This window comes from Bos indicus, chromosome 5 (genome assembly GCF_029378745.1).
Source record: "Bos indicus isolate NIAB-ARS_2022 breed Sahiwal x Tharparkar chromosome 5, NIAB-ARS_B.indTharparkar_mat_pri_1.0, whole genome shotgun sequence".
Lineage (NCBI taxonomy): Eukaryota > Metazoa > Chordata > Mammalia > Artiodactyla > Bovidae > Bos > Bos indicus.
Window position 1 is genome coordinate 60,292,267 of NC_091764.1, and position 13,326 is coordinate 60,305,592.

At 42.7% G+C, this 13,326-nt stretch overlaps 1 long non-coding RNA gene across 1 annotated transcript; it reads left to right on the plus strand.

Annotated features, from left to right (window-relative positions):
* Positions 1-2,417: 2,417 nt before the first annotated feature.
* Positions 2,418-7,513, plus strand: LOC139183152 (uncharacterized). The gene is made up of 4 exons (XR_011566646.1): positions 2,418-2,575; positions 2,706-2,786; positions 5,189-5,346; positions 7,233-7,513. It is a non-coding gene; the product is annotated as an uncharacterized lncRNA (long non-coding RNA).
* Positions 7,514-13,326: the final 5,813 nt, after the last annotated feature.

The window sequence follows — 13,326 nt, forward strand, 5'->3', positions numbered from 1 at the left end:
TAGCTGAATTGAAGACTTCCTGAATGGCACTGCACATTTTCACCTGGACGTTTTCTTTCCCATGACAGGCCCCAGCCCCATTGCCCTCCTACCCTAAAGACCCAGCCTCTTCCAGACCCACTTCAATCAGGCTTTTGTTCTCATCATTCCACCAACACCACTTCCATTGCCCAATTCAGTCATTTCAATCTTCCTTCTTCTCCTTACTTCTAGCATCTGTTGGCCCAGGTGATCATCCTTACTCGAAACACTTCTTCAGCTAGTTTCCAGGACCCTCTATGTCCTGGTTCTTCCACAGCACTGACAGCTCCCTCCCTCATAGTTTCTTGTTCCTCTTTGCCCTGATCTTAGAATGCTAGAATACCCCAGGGCTCACACTTCACCCTACACTCTATCCACTCTCTCCAGGCTGGAGGCTTTAAATCCTACCATCCTATTAAGAGCTTCCAAATTTACTTCTGATTTTCCTTCCTGAACTCTAGACTCACCAGTACAACTCAGACCAACAACTATACCCGTAGTTCTCAACATCTCTACTTAAGATGCCTCCACAGGGATGTCAGACTTCACATTTCCAAAACTTGCCTTGTTATCCTTTCCCCGTGTGTCTGCAAATCTGAATCTCAGGCAGTGTTTCCTAGCTCTTGTCAACAGCAATTCCATATTTCCAGTTACTTTGACCCAAAATATTGGGGTTATCCTCAACTCCTTTACAACCCACATCCAAATACCCTTTGGGATATATTTTTTCCCAAATATATCTGTAATCACCCTACTTTTCATGACCTCTCTGCTGCCACTGTAGTTCATGTCCACCAGTAGGTCTTGCATGATTATTATTATAACTTCTGAGCACTAGTTTCCTGCTTCCACTTTTGCTCCCTGTAGTCAGTCTGTCCCCTGCCCCTGCTCTGCTGAAGAGGCTGACTTTTCTGGTCCCCAGCTCTGCTCACTCTCTGACCTCCTTCCTTCCACCCTGTGCGTTGGCGCACTCTGCTTCAGCCACGCTGGCCTCCTTGCTTTTCCCAGGACACACCAGTCATACTCTCTCTCCTCAGGACCTTTGCACAGGAGGCTTTTCCTTCTGGGAAGAAGATTCTCTTTGAGATAGCTACATGATTTGCTCCCTACTTCCTTTCAGTCTCTGTTAAGTTTTCACTGTATCAGGAGTCTTTCCTGGCTAAACATGGGTGTTAATCTCCTGCCCTTGCCCACTGGACCACTTATCCCCTTTAAATCGACATTCCCCTCTGCTAGAATTAACATCTCACAAAAGCAATCATTTTATTCTGTTCACCTGCTCCAAAAGAATGATTAAACAGAACTGGTGCACAGTAAGCACACAGTAACTGCTTTGGCAAATGAAGTAATAAATATTTGGGGGTATACACGTGGAGTATCTAACTTTTGTTTTTTCTTTTCCTTTAATCTTTTATTTTACATCCATTCATATTTAGAAATACTGTATTTAAAAAAAAATTAATTCATTGATTACTTATTTTTGGCTGCCCTGGGTCATTGTTGTAGTCGCCCGGGCTTCTCACCATGGTGGCTTATCTTGTTGTGGAGCACAGGCTTTGTTGTCTGAGGCATGTGGGATCTTCCCGGACCCAGGAGCTAACCTGTGTCTCCTGCACTGGCAGGTGGATTTTTATCCACTGCACCACCAGTGAAGTCCTGGCTGTTTGTTTATTAAAGTTATCTCATTTCCACATTTGAATCCATTCATATTATAATGTTTGTGGCTTTGTTTATACTTTATTGTTCATGCATGGCATTAAAAATACAAGTAGATTCTTCCATGATGTAGTTAAAAACAAAACAAAACAAAACAGAATCTAGCTATCAAAGTTGGCTTGGAGGCTCTAAACAGGGTGCTTTGAGGCTGGTTAAAACACTCCCCACCCCGCACTCCCCCCTGACCCTGGGGCTGGCTTGGAGGAACTGTTGGACCCTGACTCTCCCATGGTACTTCCTATAGGAGAGCCTTTGTGATTGCAGACAATCCAATTTCCCAAGGCCCAGAAAGTACCAGAGTGTGGGTAACACTAAGTGGACCTGCTTTTTGGAGAAATATGGAACATGCCCCTCCCCCCCTTTTTAGGATACAGCCTGAGGAGACACATAGCTATTTATATTTGTGGGGCTATTCTGGAGCAATATCAAGCCTCTTCATAAAAGTCAAAGAGAGGCATTAGTCTCCCTTCTACCTATCCTGAAAATAGAATTCCTTCATGAAATGAAGGCCACAGCCCCAAGGTTCACACGCTATTATTTCTAATACAAATGATCACAGATATACAAAAATAACCAGGCAGCGTTAATTTCTCCCCCTTTGTTATGAAACCTTGAAATGTGCTAGAAATGTGGAGTCATGTTCTTGAATGCACTTGTGTTTTAACATTCTCAGTTATACTCTGTCAACCAAAAGAAACACCATTCAAAGGTTTGAAAAACACACAGCAATGAAGGAAAGGCAACTCATGAAAGCAGAAAAAAAGCTCGAAGACGACGCAATAGCCTTTGAGGAGTTCCTCCGAGAAAATGACCAGAGATCTGTAGATGCTCTCAAAATGTTCGTTTCCCTCTACTGCCCACCGCCCCCCCGCTTTGGCCAAATCGCTTTTTACCCTCTTCTTTCTTCTTTTTAGTTTTTCAGAACACAGCCCAATACAAAACAGACTAACAAATCTGTTCCTTTTCAGTGCAGCTCAGGAAACTATAAACAAACTGCAAATGACGGCGGAACTCAAGAAGGCGAGTTTGGAGATCCAGTCTGTGAAAAGGTAAGGCTGGGCCTGTCTTCTACCCATCATTTGTCCCTGCCCCCACTGAAACCTACTGGTGCCTGGCAAGACCTCAGGGGGACTAATCCTGATCAGTTGGTGATTTCATAAGTATGAACACATTTTAAAAATAAGTAATTTGTTGATCAACGATTGTGTCTACCTGGAGACCAGGAGACAGTGACCTCTGGCTGAAAAGTTTCTCTAACTTGTCATTACAAGATATTAGTTGAAAAGAAGGAAACCAATGTTAGAGGTAAGCAAATTATTTCCTAAATGTTCTTTTTTCTTCATTCTAAGGCACTGTTCTTCCCGTCCCCATTTTAACATCTCTGAATTTAGGATGCTTTTAATATTTTTACAATTATCTTACAATTATAATTGGCAGTATTTTTTATATTTGTACTTACACTTGGTTGAAATTAACATTGATATTAAAACAAGGATTTTATGTACCAATATTTTCTTAGGTCAGTTTCCCAAGGCAATAGAACTAAAAGCAAAAATAAACAAATGGAACCAAATGATGCAATCAACAAGGGCCTAATTTCTAAAATATACAAATAGCTCATACAACTCAATAACAAAAAACAATCCAGTCAAACATGGGCAGAAGACCTAAATAGACATTTAGAAGAAGACATGCAGAATGGCCAACAGGCACATGAAAAGATGGCCAACATCATTAATTATTAGAGAAATGCAAATCAAAAGTACGAAGTATTACCTCACACTGGTCAGAATGGCTGTCATTAAAAAGTCTACAAATAATATATGCTGGAAAGGGTGTGGAGTCTGCACAGTTAGTGGGAATGTAAATTGGTGCAGCCATTGTAGGAAACAGTATGGAGTTTCCTCATAAAACTAAAACAGAACTGCCCAGTGATCCTGAAATCCTACTCCTGGGCATAAATCTAGAGAAAACTGCCATTTGAAGAGACAAATGCACCCCAGTGTTCACTGCAGCACTATTTACAGTAGCCAAGACATGGGAACAACCTCAGTGTCCATTGACAGATGAATGGACAAAGAAGATGTGGTATATATACACAATGGAATACTACTCAGCCATAAAAATGCATGAAATAATGCCATTTACAGCAACATGGATGGCCCTAGAGATTATCAAGTCGGTCAGAATAAGACAAATATCATATATCACCTATATGTGGAATCTAAAACATGACACAAATGACCTTATCTCTGAAATAGAAATAGACTCATAGAGAACAAAGTAGTGATTGCCAAGGGGCAGGGTATGGGGAGAAGGATTGGAGTTTGGAATTAGCAGATACAAACTCATATACAGAATGAATAATTTCCTACTATACAGCACAGGAACTATATTCAATGTCCTGTGATAATGAAAATGAATATGAAAAAGAATGTATATATAACTGAATCACTTTGCTGTACAGTAGCAATTAACAACATGTAAATCAATTATACTTCAATAAATTTTTTTTTTTTAAGAGGAAAACACTGGGTACCCAAGGAGGAGCCAAATGTAGTAAGTCAAGATCATCATTAGGCTCTGACTTCAGGCAAGACAGGCTTCTTCTGAATCTTACCTTGAACTGTAATTTTACATCTGTTCTAAAAATTCTTATTCTGACATAAAGACCCAATATGGTTTTGCTGCTGAAAAAAATGCAAAGTAAGTTAGAAAAGCCAGTCAAATGTCTTCTACCTGCTTTCTCTTGATCTGAGGAAAGTTGATATTCACAGTGCGAGGCAGAGCTGATGGTGGGACAGCCAGGACTACTCCATGTGGGAGCCTGTTCTCTGGGGGAAAACAAGCCCCCAGTGAAGTTGGAGCTCTGCCGCTGGCTGACTGCGTTGTCTCCCATCATTGTGCTCGAAGCACTTTGCTTCTTGGCCAGAAAAAACATGGAAGAGCCTGGAACAGCTGCTGTGAGCAAATGCCTGCTGCCTTTTCCTGGCCTCCATGGATTGGCCCAGATGTCAGTCTTACAAGAGGCTCGGGGTCCATGGGATGCTGCAATGCTGGCTGCACCTGGAAAACCCTCGCGTTCATGGGAGATGATGGAAAGCACCAGGGTTTGCCAATCTGGGGCCCAGAGCACATGCTGCTCCTTTATAGGGAACACCTGGGCACACTCGACCCTGGCCCCTCAATGTACTTTCTGCCTCAGTGCTGGTTCTGAGGGTCAGCTGCCTAGCCTTGGGCATTTTGGTTCAAATAACATTCCTACAGGTTTCTTGCCTCTTGTGTCATATCTTATTGAAGTCCTTATTTTTATGGCCATATTTACAATATTTGTTAAGCAAATTATTATTCAAATACATGATCAAGAGAATGACTTTTTTAAAACCTATTTAAAAAATGAACATGCTTTCACACGGGTATATCTAACCATATCTATTTTTCTTTTGAGCAGTGAAATAGCAAAAACAGAATTCCTCCTTAGAGAGTACGTGAAATATGGGTTTTTTCTGCTGAAACTGTCTCCAAAACAATGGCAGATCCAGCAAGCAATGAAAAGGGTGTCAAGGAGTAAAGAAAATGTGAATGTCATGCTTCCAAGTATAATAACAAGTATGTCCCATATTCAATTAAGTACATATCCTAATTCTAAAATATTCTGCTTCAGTGTTTTTATTAGCTAGATTTTTATTGTAGGCAGACCCTGAACAATCCCACTAACTCTGATATTATAAATTATTAATTTGGAAATTCAGGTTAATTTCAAATATGAAGCAATAAAAATATATACATGGAAAAATAGAAAATATTTTATTTGTAGATAGTGAGAATAGCATAGCTACAAACCTCTCCCCAATAAAAACCCTGAAATACAATTTGACTTGTTAAAACATTCTGTAGAGTAATTGGACACAAAGTCAATTATACTTTATTAACCTACTTCTGCTGCTGCTGCTAAGTCGTTTCAGTCGTGTCCGACTCTGTGTGACCCATAGATGGCAGCCTACCAGGCTCCTCTGCCCCTGGGATTTTCCAGGCAAGAGTACTGGAGTGGGTTGCCAGTGCCTTCTCCTTATTAACCTATTATATTAAGCTAAATAGGTTAACTTTATTAATTAGAAAATATACAAGGAAGTTAAATTCAAGAAAGCAATAATAACCTTCAATGTGTGACCAGGAGATTTGACAAATGAGAAATATGTTATCAGACAGGAAGATTGATTTTGTAAAGTTGCCAATTTTTCTGAAATTCATGTATAAGCTTTATGGAAGTATAATAATAATGTTACCAAAAATTCCTCAGAGAGTTGGGTTAGGTAGATCTTTGCACGATGATTCTGAGGTTCATCTAGAAAGATACACAAATACTTCCGAACTAAGAAGGTGAGGGTGGGTGTGTTACTTATCCTTTAAGATGTTATATTATCACAGTCTCAAAAATGAAAACTGTATGGTACTGGCATTAAGAAGCTCAGTGGAACAGAATTTCATATGTAAGTGATGAATGTAGGGTCACAAATCAAAGATGAAGACAGACTTCCAGCAACATTGGGGTAACAAGAACCAGACACATCCTCCTGCCTGAAAAACATAGGAAACAACAGTTTTAAGACATCAGACATCAAGAAGCAAAACAAAGTAATCCCCGAGAGAAGGGAAACACATGAGTTGAGCCCTGTGCTGGCCTCAGGGTGCTGCCTGGAGAACACTTCCAGGACTCAGTGAGGCAGAGGGAGGCCTCAGCAGGCTCTGTGGATGGAGAAGACAGAGCTGGGGGTAGGGAGGCCATGGTGGCTGGAGTCCCCGGAGCAGAGTACTGGAGGGGAGAAAGCCACACAGAAAGAGGGTTCTCGACTCGTCAGCTGAGAGCTCATCCTGAGCCTTAGGGGTGAGAGCACTTATACCACTGAAATCAGCACATTACAAATCAGGGAGAATCTTTCCCCTGAGAGCTGGTTATTAAGCCTTAATTAGCACACCAGGGGTGACTCCCCTGCTTAGCTCCCTTGTGTCTTTCATGGTTGCTGCGTGTGCTTAGATGAGATCATGTGTATAAAGTGTCAAGCACAGTAATGACATTGGGTTAAACTCATTATGTGATGTTTGACAAGAGAGAAAACACATGGGAAGGAAAACTGAGAAGTATTTACATTTAACAGCTTAGGATTCAGTGCTCCTAGACTTGTCCTGTAACTCAAGGATGCTTAGAAAGCGCTGAGTCTCAGTCCAGAGGGTTGAATGGTTAACACCAGGATTTTAGAAGTTCTGATAGACTGACATGGGTAAGAGACTTCTTCAGGCCCTCTAGGTTAGTTCTCATCCATCCTGCCTTCTCCAGAGACCAGCCCTGGCCATCTGCATAATACATATGCTGGTTACCATGTCCCCATCTTACATTTCTGTCCCTGGAAATTTTCACAATAACTTGGCTTCACCCTGAAACAAAGCTCTCATTCTCAAAAGTTTCCCCACCCCAACTTGTTTATTTTCCATTCTAGAATTAAGTGCAAGGAGAAGAGAGACCACTGACGAGTCCAGAAGGACATCATTTTCGGAAGATTCTTCTCTGGGAAGAAGTAGCCAAGGTAACACTGGATCTTTGGCACTTCACCCACAAAAGTAAAGTCAGAGAAGGTGCCCATCTCAAAGTGGAGATGCAGGACCTATAAACTGAAAAACAGAGCCTAGTGTCCACATCACCCTTAATCCTGGGGAGCTAGGTGTTCTGTTTCTGTCTCTCCAGACATTATTACGAAACTCAGAGAGGTGGGGGAATGAATAGAACGGCAGAGAAGTGGCAGGGAGAGGGAATCTGTGGTACAGAGTTGTCCCTGGTCTCTGACTCTGCACATAGCTGCATCTCGTCCTCAGCTGGGCCTCCTCATTCCTCTGGTTCAAGCCTGCCCTCTGGTGTTGGTGGACCAATTCCAGGCCCAACAATCCAGGCCAACAGCAACCAGGTGACTGTCATTGGCAGGTGACTCAGGGAAGTAACTGGGAAGACTGAGGAACTACATCTCCATACATAATCTCTAAGGATACCTTCAGCCTCAACCCTGCCCACCCCTGCCCTGTAGTCATTCAACACACACAGGCAAGCTGACTTCCAGGGACTCTTCTTTCTCCTTTATCCTGCTGCCAACCATCAGAGGTATTTGTGGTGTAGGGGTAAAGCTCAACCATACAATTCGCCTGCCCAGAAACAACCCTGGCATAAGTGCACTTGGCCAGCTGATTGAAAAGGTGGATTCTTTCAGAGTGTGAGGCCAATTTGGAGCCAAATTATTTAAGACATACTACTTTGTCTGTTAGAGGATCTGGAGTAGGGTGCAGGGGAAGGGGGTGTAGAGGAAGTAGGTGGTGGGGTCCATATTTTCTTCTCTTTAAAATCTTGAATATAGGAGTCACTCAGTTTGAATAGCATCCCTTCCCAAGACATTTTTAGTAATATGTGTTCCAGTATCAGCTTAAAAATTTAAGATGCTCATTTTACGGTGGTGCTACAATCCACTGGTTCTTTGTCCATTTTCTTTCCTTCCCCCACTCACCTTGGATATACTGGAGGAATACTATGTATCAGCAACTTTTCGAGACTCCAAGTACACAAAGATGAGTAAGATATAGTTCTGCATACTGCACTATACAAATACAATGTAATGGGACAAATGATACAGCAGTGATGGTGAGGGGTCTGGGGGCAAAAAACCAAAAATGTGATCTCTCCCTAAGGCATTCAGAAAAGTCTTTAAGAGGAGGTGACATCTGAGCTGGATTTTGAAGAATAAGTGGGACTTTCAGGTAGAGGGATCGGGGAGTGAGACCTGCTGTAGTTTCAAGACGGAATAGCAGGAAGGGTGGTTGGAAGCCACAAAAGCTCGGGCATGAGGAAGCATGACCTGGGGGCCAGTGGATGCAGAGATCCAAGACCAGTTGCCCACTTCTGAGTTTCAGACCATGGTCAGACCCAGACATTGGTAATAAATTAAGTCCACCATTTTTATATCTTGATCTTTTAAAATCTGTGATTAAAAATGTATATGATTAGGTAACAAGAGAACTGTGATTTATATTCACCATTTATGTCCCTGATTTGTGCCATGTTTTAGACAATAAAAACACCACCCCAAACAGCGATTTCTGATTTTTATGCTTGGAACCAAAAGTCAGTAGAATAAAACAGCACCATTTTCTATATGACTGTTTCTAATAATTTTTTTTTAAGTAATGGGCATATCAGTACAAAAAAAATGAATCCCGCTCACCAAATAGCAAGCACTCATTCCTAATTACATGTTCTTTTTACCTCCACCATCACCAATGATGTGGACTTCACCTGGACATTCTGAATAGCAAGATCATGCAGGAGGACCACTCCCACCTAGAGGATAAGAAATCATCCTTATCAAAGTACAGTACATATTGATTACCTCTCTTGGAAATGGTGTATTTTTTTATAAGCAAATATCTCTTTTAGCCTTTCTTCAACATATGTGCCACGTATCCATACCCACCATAGGAGATGCTGGAGGTAGCGGTTGCCATTTCTATGTGCTCGGCAGGTGACCAAGTTCTCACAGGTCTTCCTGTATCCTTTGATGAGGGCCTACATCTGCTATTTGCAGAAACCCCCACCCTGCCTCTTGGCTCTTTGCCTCTCAGAATCCACTGCCCAGTTGTTTTTGATCTACTCTGCTGACTCATGTGTTTACAAATTTACCATGGCATTCAAAATTGCTGCTATAGGACTGCTGCTGCTGCTAAGCAGCTTCAGTCGTGTCCGACTCTGTGCGACCCCATAGACAGCAGCCCATCAGGCTACCACGTCCCTGGGATTCTCCAGGCAAAAATACTGGAGTGGGTTGCCATTTCCTTCTCCAGTGCATGAAAGTGAAAAGTGAAAGTGAAGTCGCTCAATTGTGTCTGACTCTTAGCGACCCCATGGACTTCAGCCTACCAGGCTCCTCCATCCATGGTGTTTTCCAGGCAAGAGTACTGGAGTGGGGTGCCATTGCCTTCTCCACTATAGGACTAGAAAGCACTTTTTGTTTGTTTCTTCCCTTACTTGATTATTGATTCATTTATATTCATTATTTCAGAAAGTGGTAGTTCTCCACCCTGGCTACCCTGAAGTGAAGTGAAAGTTGCTCAGTCGTGTCTGACTCTTTGCGACTCCATGGACTGTATAGTCCATGGAATTCTCCAGGCCAAAGTAATGGAGTGGGTAACCTTTCCCTTCTCCAGGGGATCTTCCCAACCCAGGGATCAAACCCAGGTCTCCCACATTGCGGGAAGATTCTCTACCAGTTGAGCCACAAGGGAAGCCCAACCATACTGGAGTGGGTAGCCTATCCCTTTTCCAGTGGATCTTCCCGACCCAGGAGTTAAACTGGGGTCTCCTGCATTGCAGGCAGATTCTTTACCAAATGAGCTATCAGGGAAGCCCCCAGCTACCCTAGAGGAGCTGTAAGAAAATATGATGATGTCCAGGATGGATACTTTGACCCCAAAGGAAGTATCTGGGCCAGCAGTGTATTATCCATGATAAAAGTCAACACTGTGCTCTGAATTTCAGGGGCCTCATGGTCATTCTACTTCTGTGGCATTTTAGAGTCACTGTTTTGTTGTGTTTTAATTACATTTTCACTTGGAGAGAATTATAGATTCACATGCGGTTACAAGAAAAAATACAGAGAAGTCTCACTATACTTTACCCAGTTTCCCCCAATAGTAACAACTATTGCAAAATTGTAGTATAATAGCATGAACAGGATATTGACATCAGTACAGTCAAGATACAATCAAAAACAGAACATCATAAGGATTTTCCATGTTGAAGCACAAAGTAATTCGCAGACGTCACATTCACTTTCTCAGAAAGTTCACTGCTTCTTAGTTTCTTTCATTTACTCAGCACGTATTTACTGAGTGCCCTATAGGGCCAGAATGAAAAAAGGCAGTCTTTGCTCTCAACAAGCCTACTGTCTAGTGAGGAAGACAGACAAGGAGTTCGTCAGTTACATTATACCATGATGAGGCCATTGGAAGGACAATCAGGGTGCCTCAGGCCTGCAAAGGAAGGACTCTCAGCCCAGAGGAGAGGTGAGGGACTGGAGAAGCAAGGGGCGGGATCAGTGGACACCCTCCAGATCAGATGGCATCTAAGCTGTGTCTGGTGAGAGGACGAGGGGTCAGTGAAGAGGGAGGGGCCTGCTGGCACAAGGGTGGCAGTGTTTGGGTCTGTTCAGAATGGCTGGCTGCAGGGTGTAAATGGACAAGACTGAGGGGTAACTAGGTATTGTCTCATGAGTAAGGAGGCAGTGGGGTCATCCCAAAGGTGTCTGTGTTTTGTTCCAAGTGCCCTGGGAGTCACTGAAGGTTTTAGCAAGAATGTGACAGAGGCTCAAATCAGATTTACATTTTAGAAAATTGGAGATGGTAGTATTTTAGAGAACAGAACGGACAGGGAAAAACTGGACGTAGAGGAGCCAGTTAGGAACCTGTGGTCACAATTCATTAGATGAGAGATAATGAACTCCCCCAGCCAGACAGTGGCAGCTGGAACAAGGAGAGGCTGTGGGACACATCAGGGAAATGCTACCTAGGGAATTCCCCCAATAAAAAGAGTGGCCACAGATAACTCCCAATTTCTCATGTGGCAACTAGATGTGTGGTGTTGTCATTCAAAGGTATTAGGAACACAGCAAGGGGAGCAGGCCTGAGAGGAAAATAAGGAGTGTGATTTTGGATGCATTCATCTGAACTCTCTATGGGACACCCAAGTGGACACTGATGTTCAGCTGGAAGCTGGACACTGAAGTCCAGAGCTCAAGACAGACAGAGATGTGGGAGTCGGTATGTTAGTAGTGGTTGAATCTATAAGAGAGGATCAGCCCAGAGGATGGGTAGAAAGAGAGGGAAGAAGGCTGAGGAAACAGACTCAAAGAAAAGGAACCAAAAAGTAACATAGTATCACAGAGGTGGGAGAAGACTGATTTGAAAATGATATTACTGAATCCACTAAGAGTGGACTGAACTGTGGATGTTTCCCAAGTATCCCTTGACTTCTATGGCCCTCTCAATTTCCTACAACATATTTCCCATTGCTAAAGGGCAGCTCCAAGCAGGTTATTTTGTCCTTTCAAACTCAGCATGAACAAAGCAAATGTTAATCTTGTCCTTGTGCTATGCTTAGTCGTTCAGTCGTGTCAGACTCTTTGTGATCCAAGGACTGTTAGCCTACCAGGTTCCTCTGTCCATGGGGATTCTCCAGGCAAGAATACTGGAGTGGGTTGCCATGCCCTTCTCCAGGGGAACTTTCTGACTCAGGAATAGAACCTGGGTCTCCTGCATCGTGGGGGTGGGGGGGTGGGGGGGGTGGGATTCTTTACTAGCTGAGCTACCAGGGAAGCCCAATCTTGTCCTTATCCTATCCTTAAAGCTGTTCTCCTTCCTGTTAGCATGACCTCCACTACTCCAGGCTTACTGACTACAAATGCTGAAGTCATCTGGTCTCTTCTCTTTGTGCCCCAGGAGCTCTTTCTATTCTTGGTTCCCATGAATTCTTTCTTTCCTGTGTCTCTAGATTCTCCTCCCAACCCCCCAACCACTGACTTGTTTTCCACCATCACTACAAACATTACTTACCTAGGTCACACCAACAGCTGCTTTACTCCTTCCTTAGCCCCTGCCCTTTTAACATTCCAATCATTTTCAATTTATCGTTCTTAAAGGATTCTTTCAGAGCCACCTTGCAAGCCACATAACTATTCTTTTAAGTATGTATCTCATCACCCACCCCACTCCCCAACCAACATTTCCCCAGCCTGATCAGAAGATATTTTACAGATGCACCTCAAATAATTGGTACCACATGGTACAACTCTTCCTTATGGTCTCTTTGTTTGCATATGTCACCCTTGTCTGGGAATGAATGATTTTCTTTTGCATACTTGTGGAATCCATGGATTCCTGCAATTCCCTAAAAGGCTAAACAGGCTATTGAAAAGAACTAGCACTACATTTAGGTTCCAAAAATAACTTAGTCATGAAAGCAAATCTGTTGATAGAAAATGGCTCAGAAATCAGGCATTTTCTTTTCCTTTTACAGCCAAACTGAGAGTATCAGTTCAGAAGACAGTTTGGAATTCTTTGTAGATGATGATATGGATACGATCTGGTAACCGGACTATTTGTCTTGACTTAAATATTGTTTGATGAAAAGTATAGATGCTCGTTTCTTCTTCTGAAATTAAAATGTCCTGTTCCAAATATTCCACAACCTTTCAGAAGAAAATATGATTTTTTAAAAATTTGTTTGCACCAGGTCTTAGTTGCAGCATGCGGGATCTTTAGTTGTGGCATGTGGGATCTAGTTCCCTGATCAGGGAACGAACCTGGGCCCTCTGCACTGGCAGCATGGAGCCTTAGCCACTGGACCACCAGGGAAATCCCCCCAAATATGATTTTGCTACTGTTCTCTAGTTATATATATAGTTCATGTTTGTCATCAGACATTTAATGAAAAATAAATGTCAAGACTTCCCTGGCGGTTTAGTGGTTAAGACTCTACACTTCCACTGCAAGGGACATGGG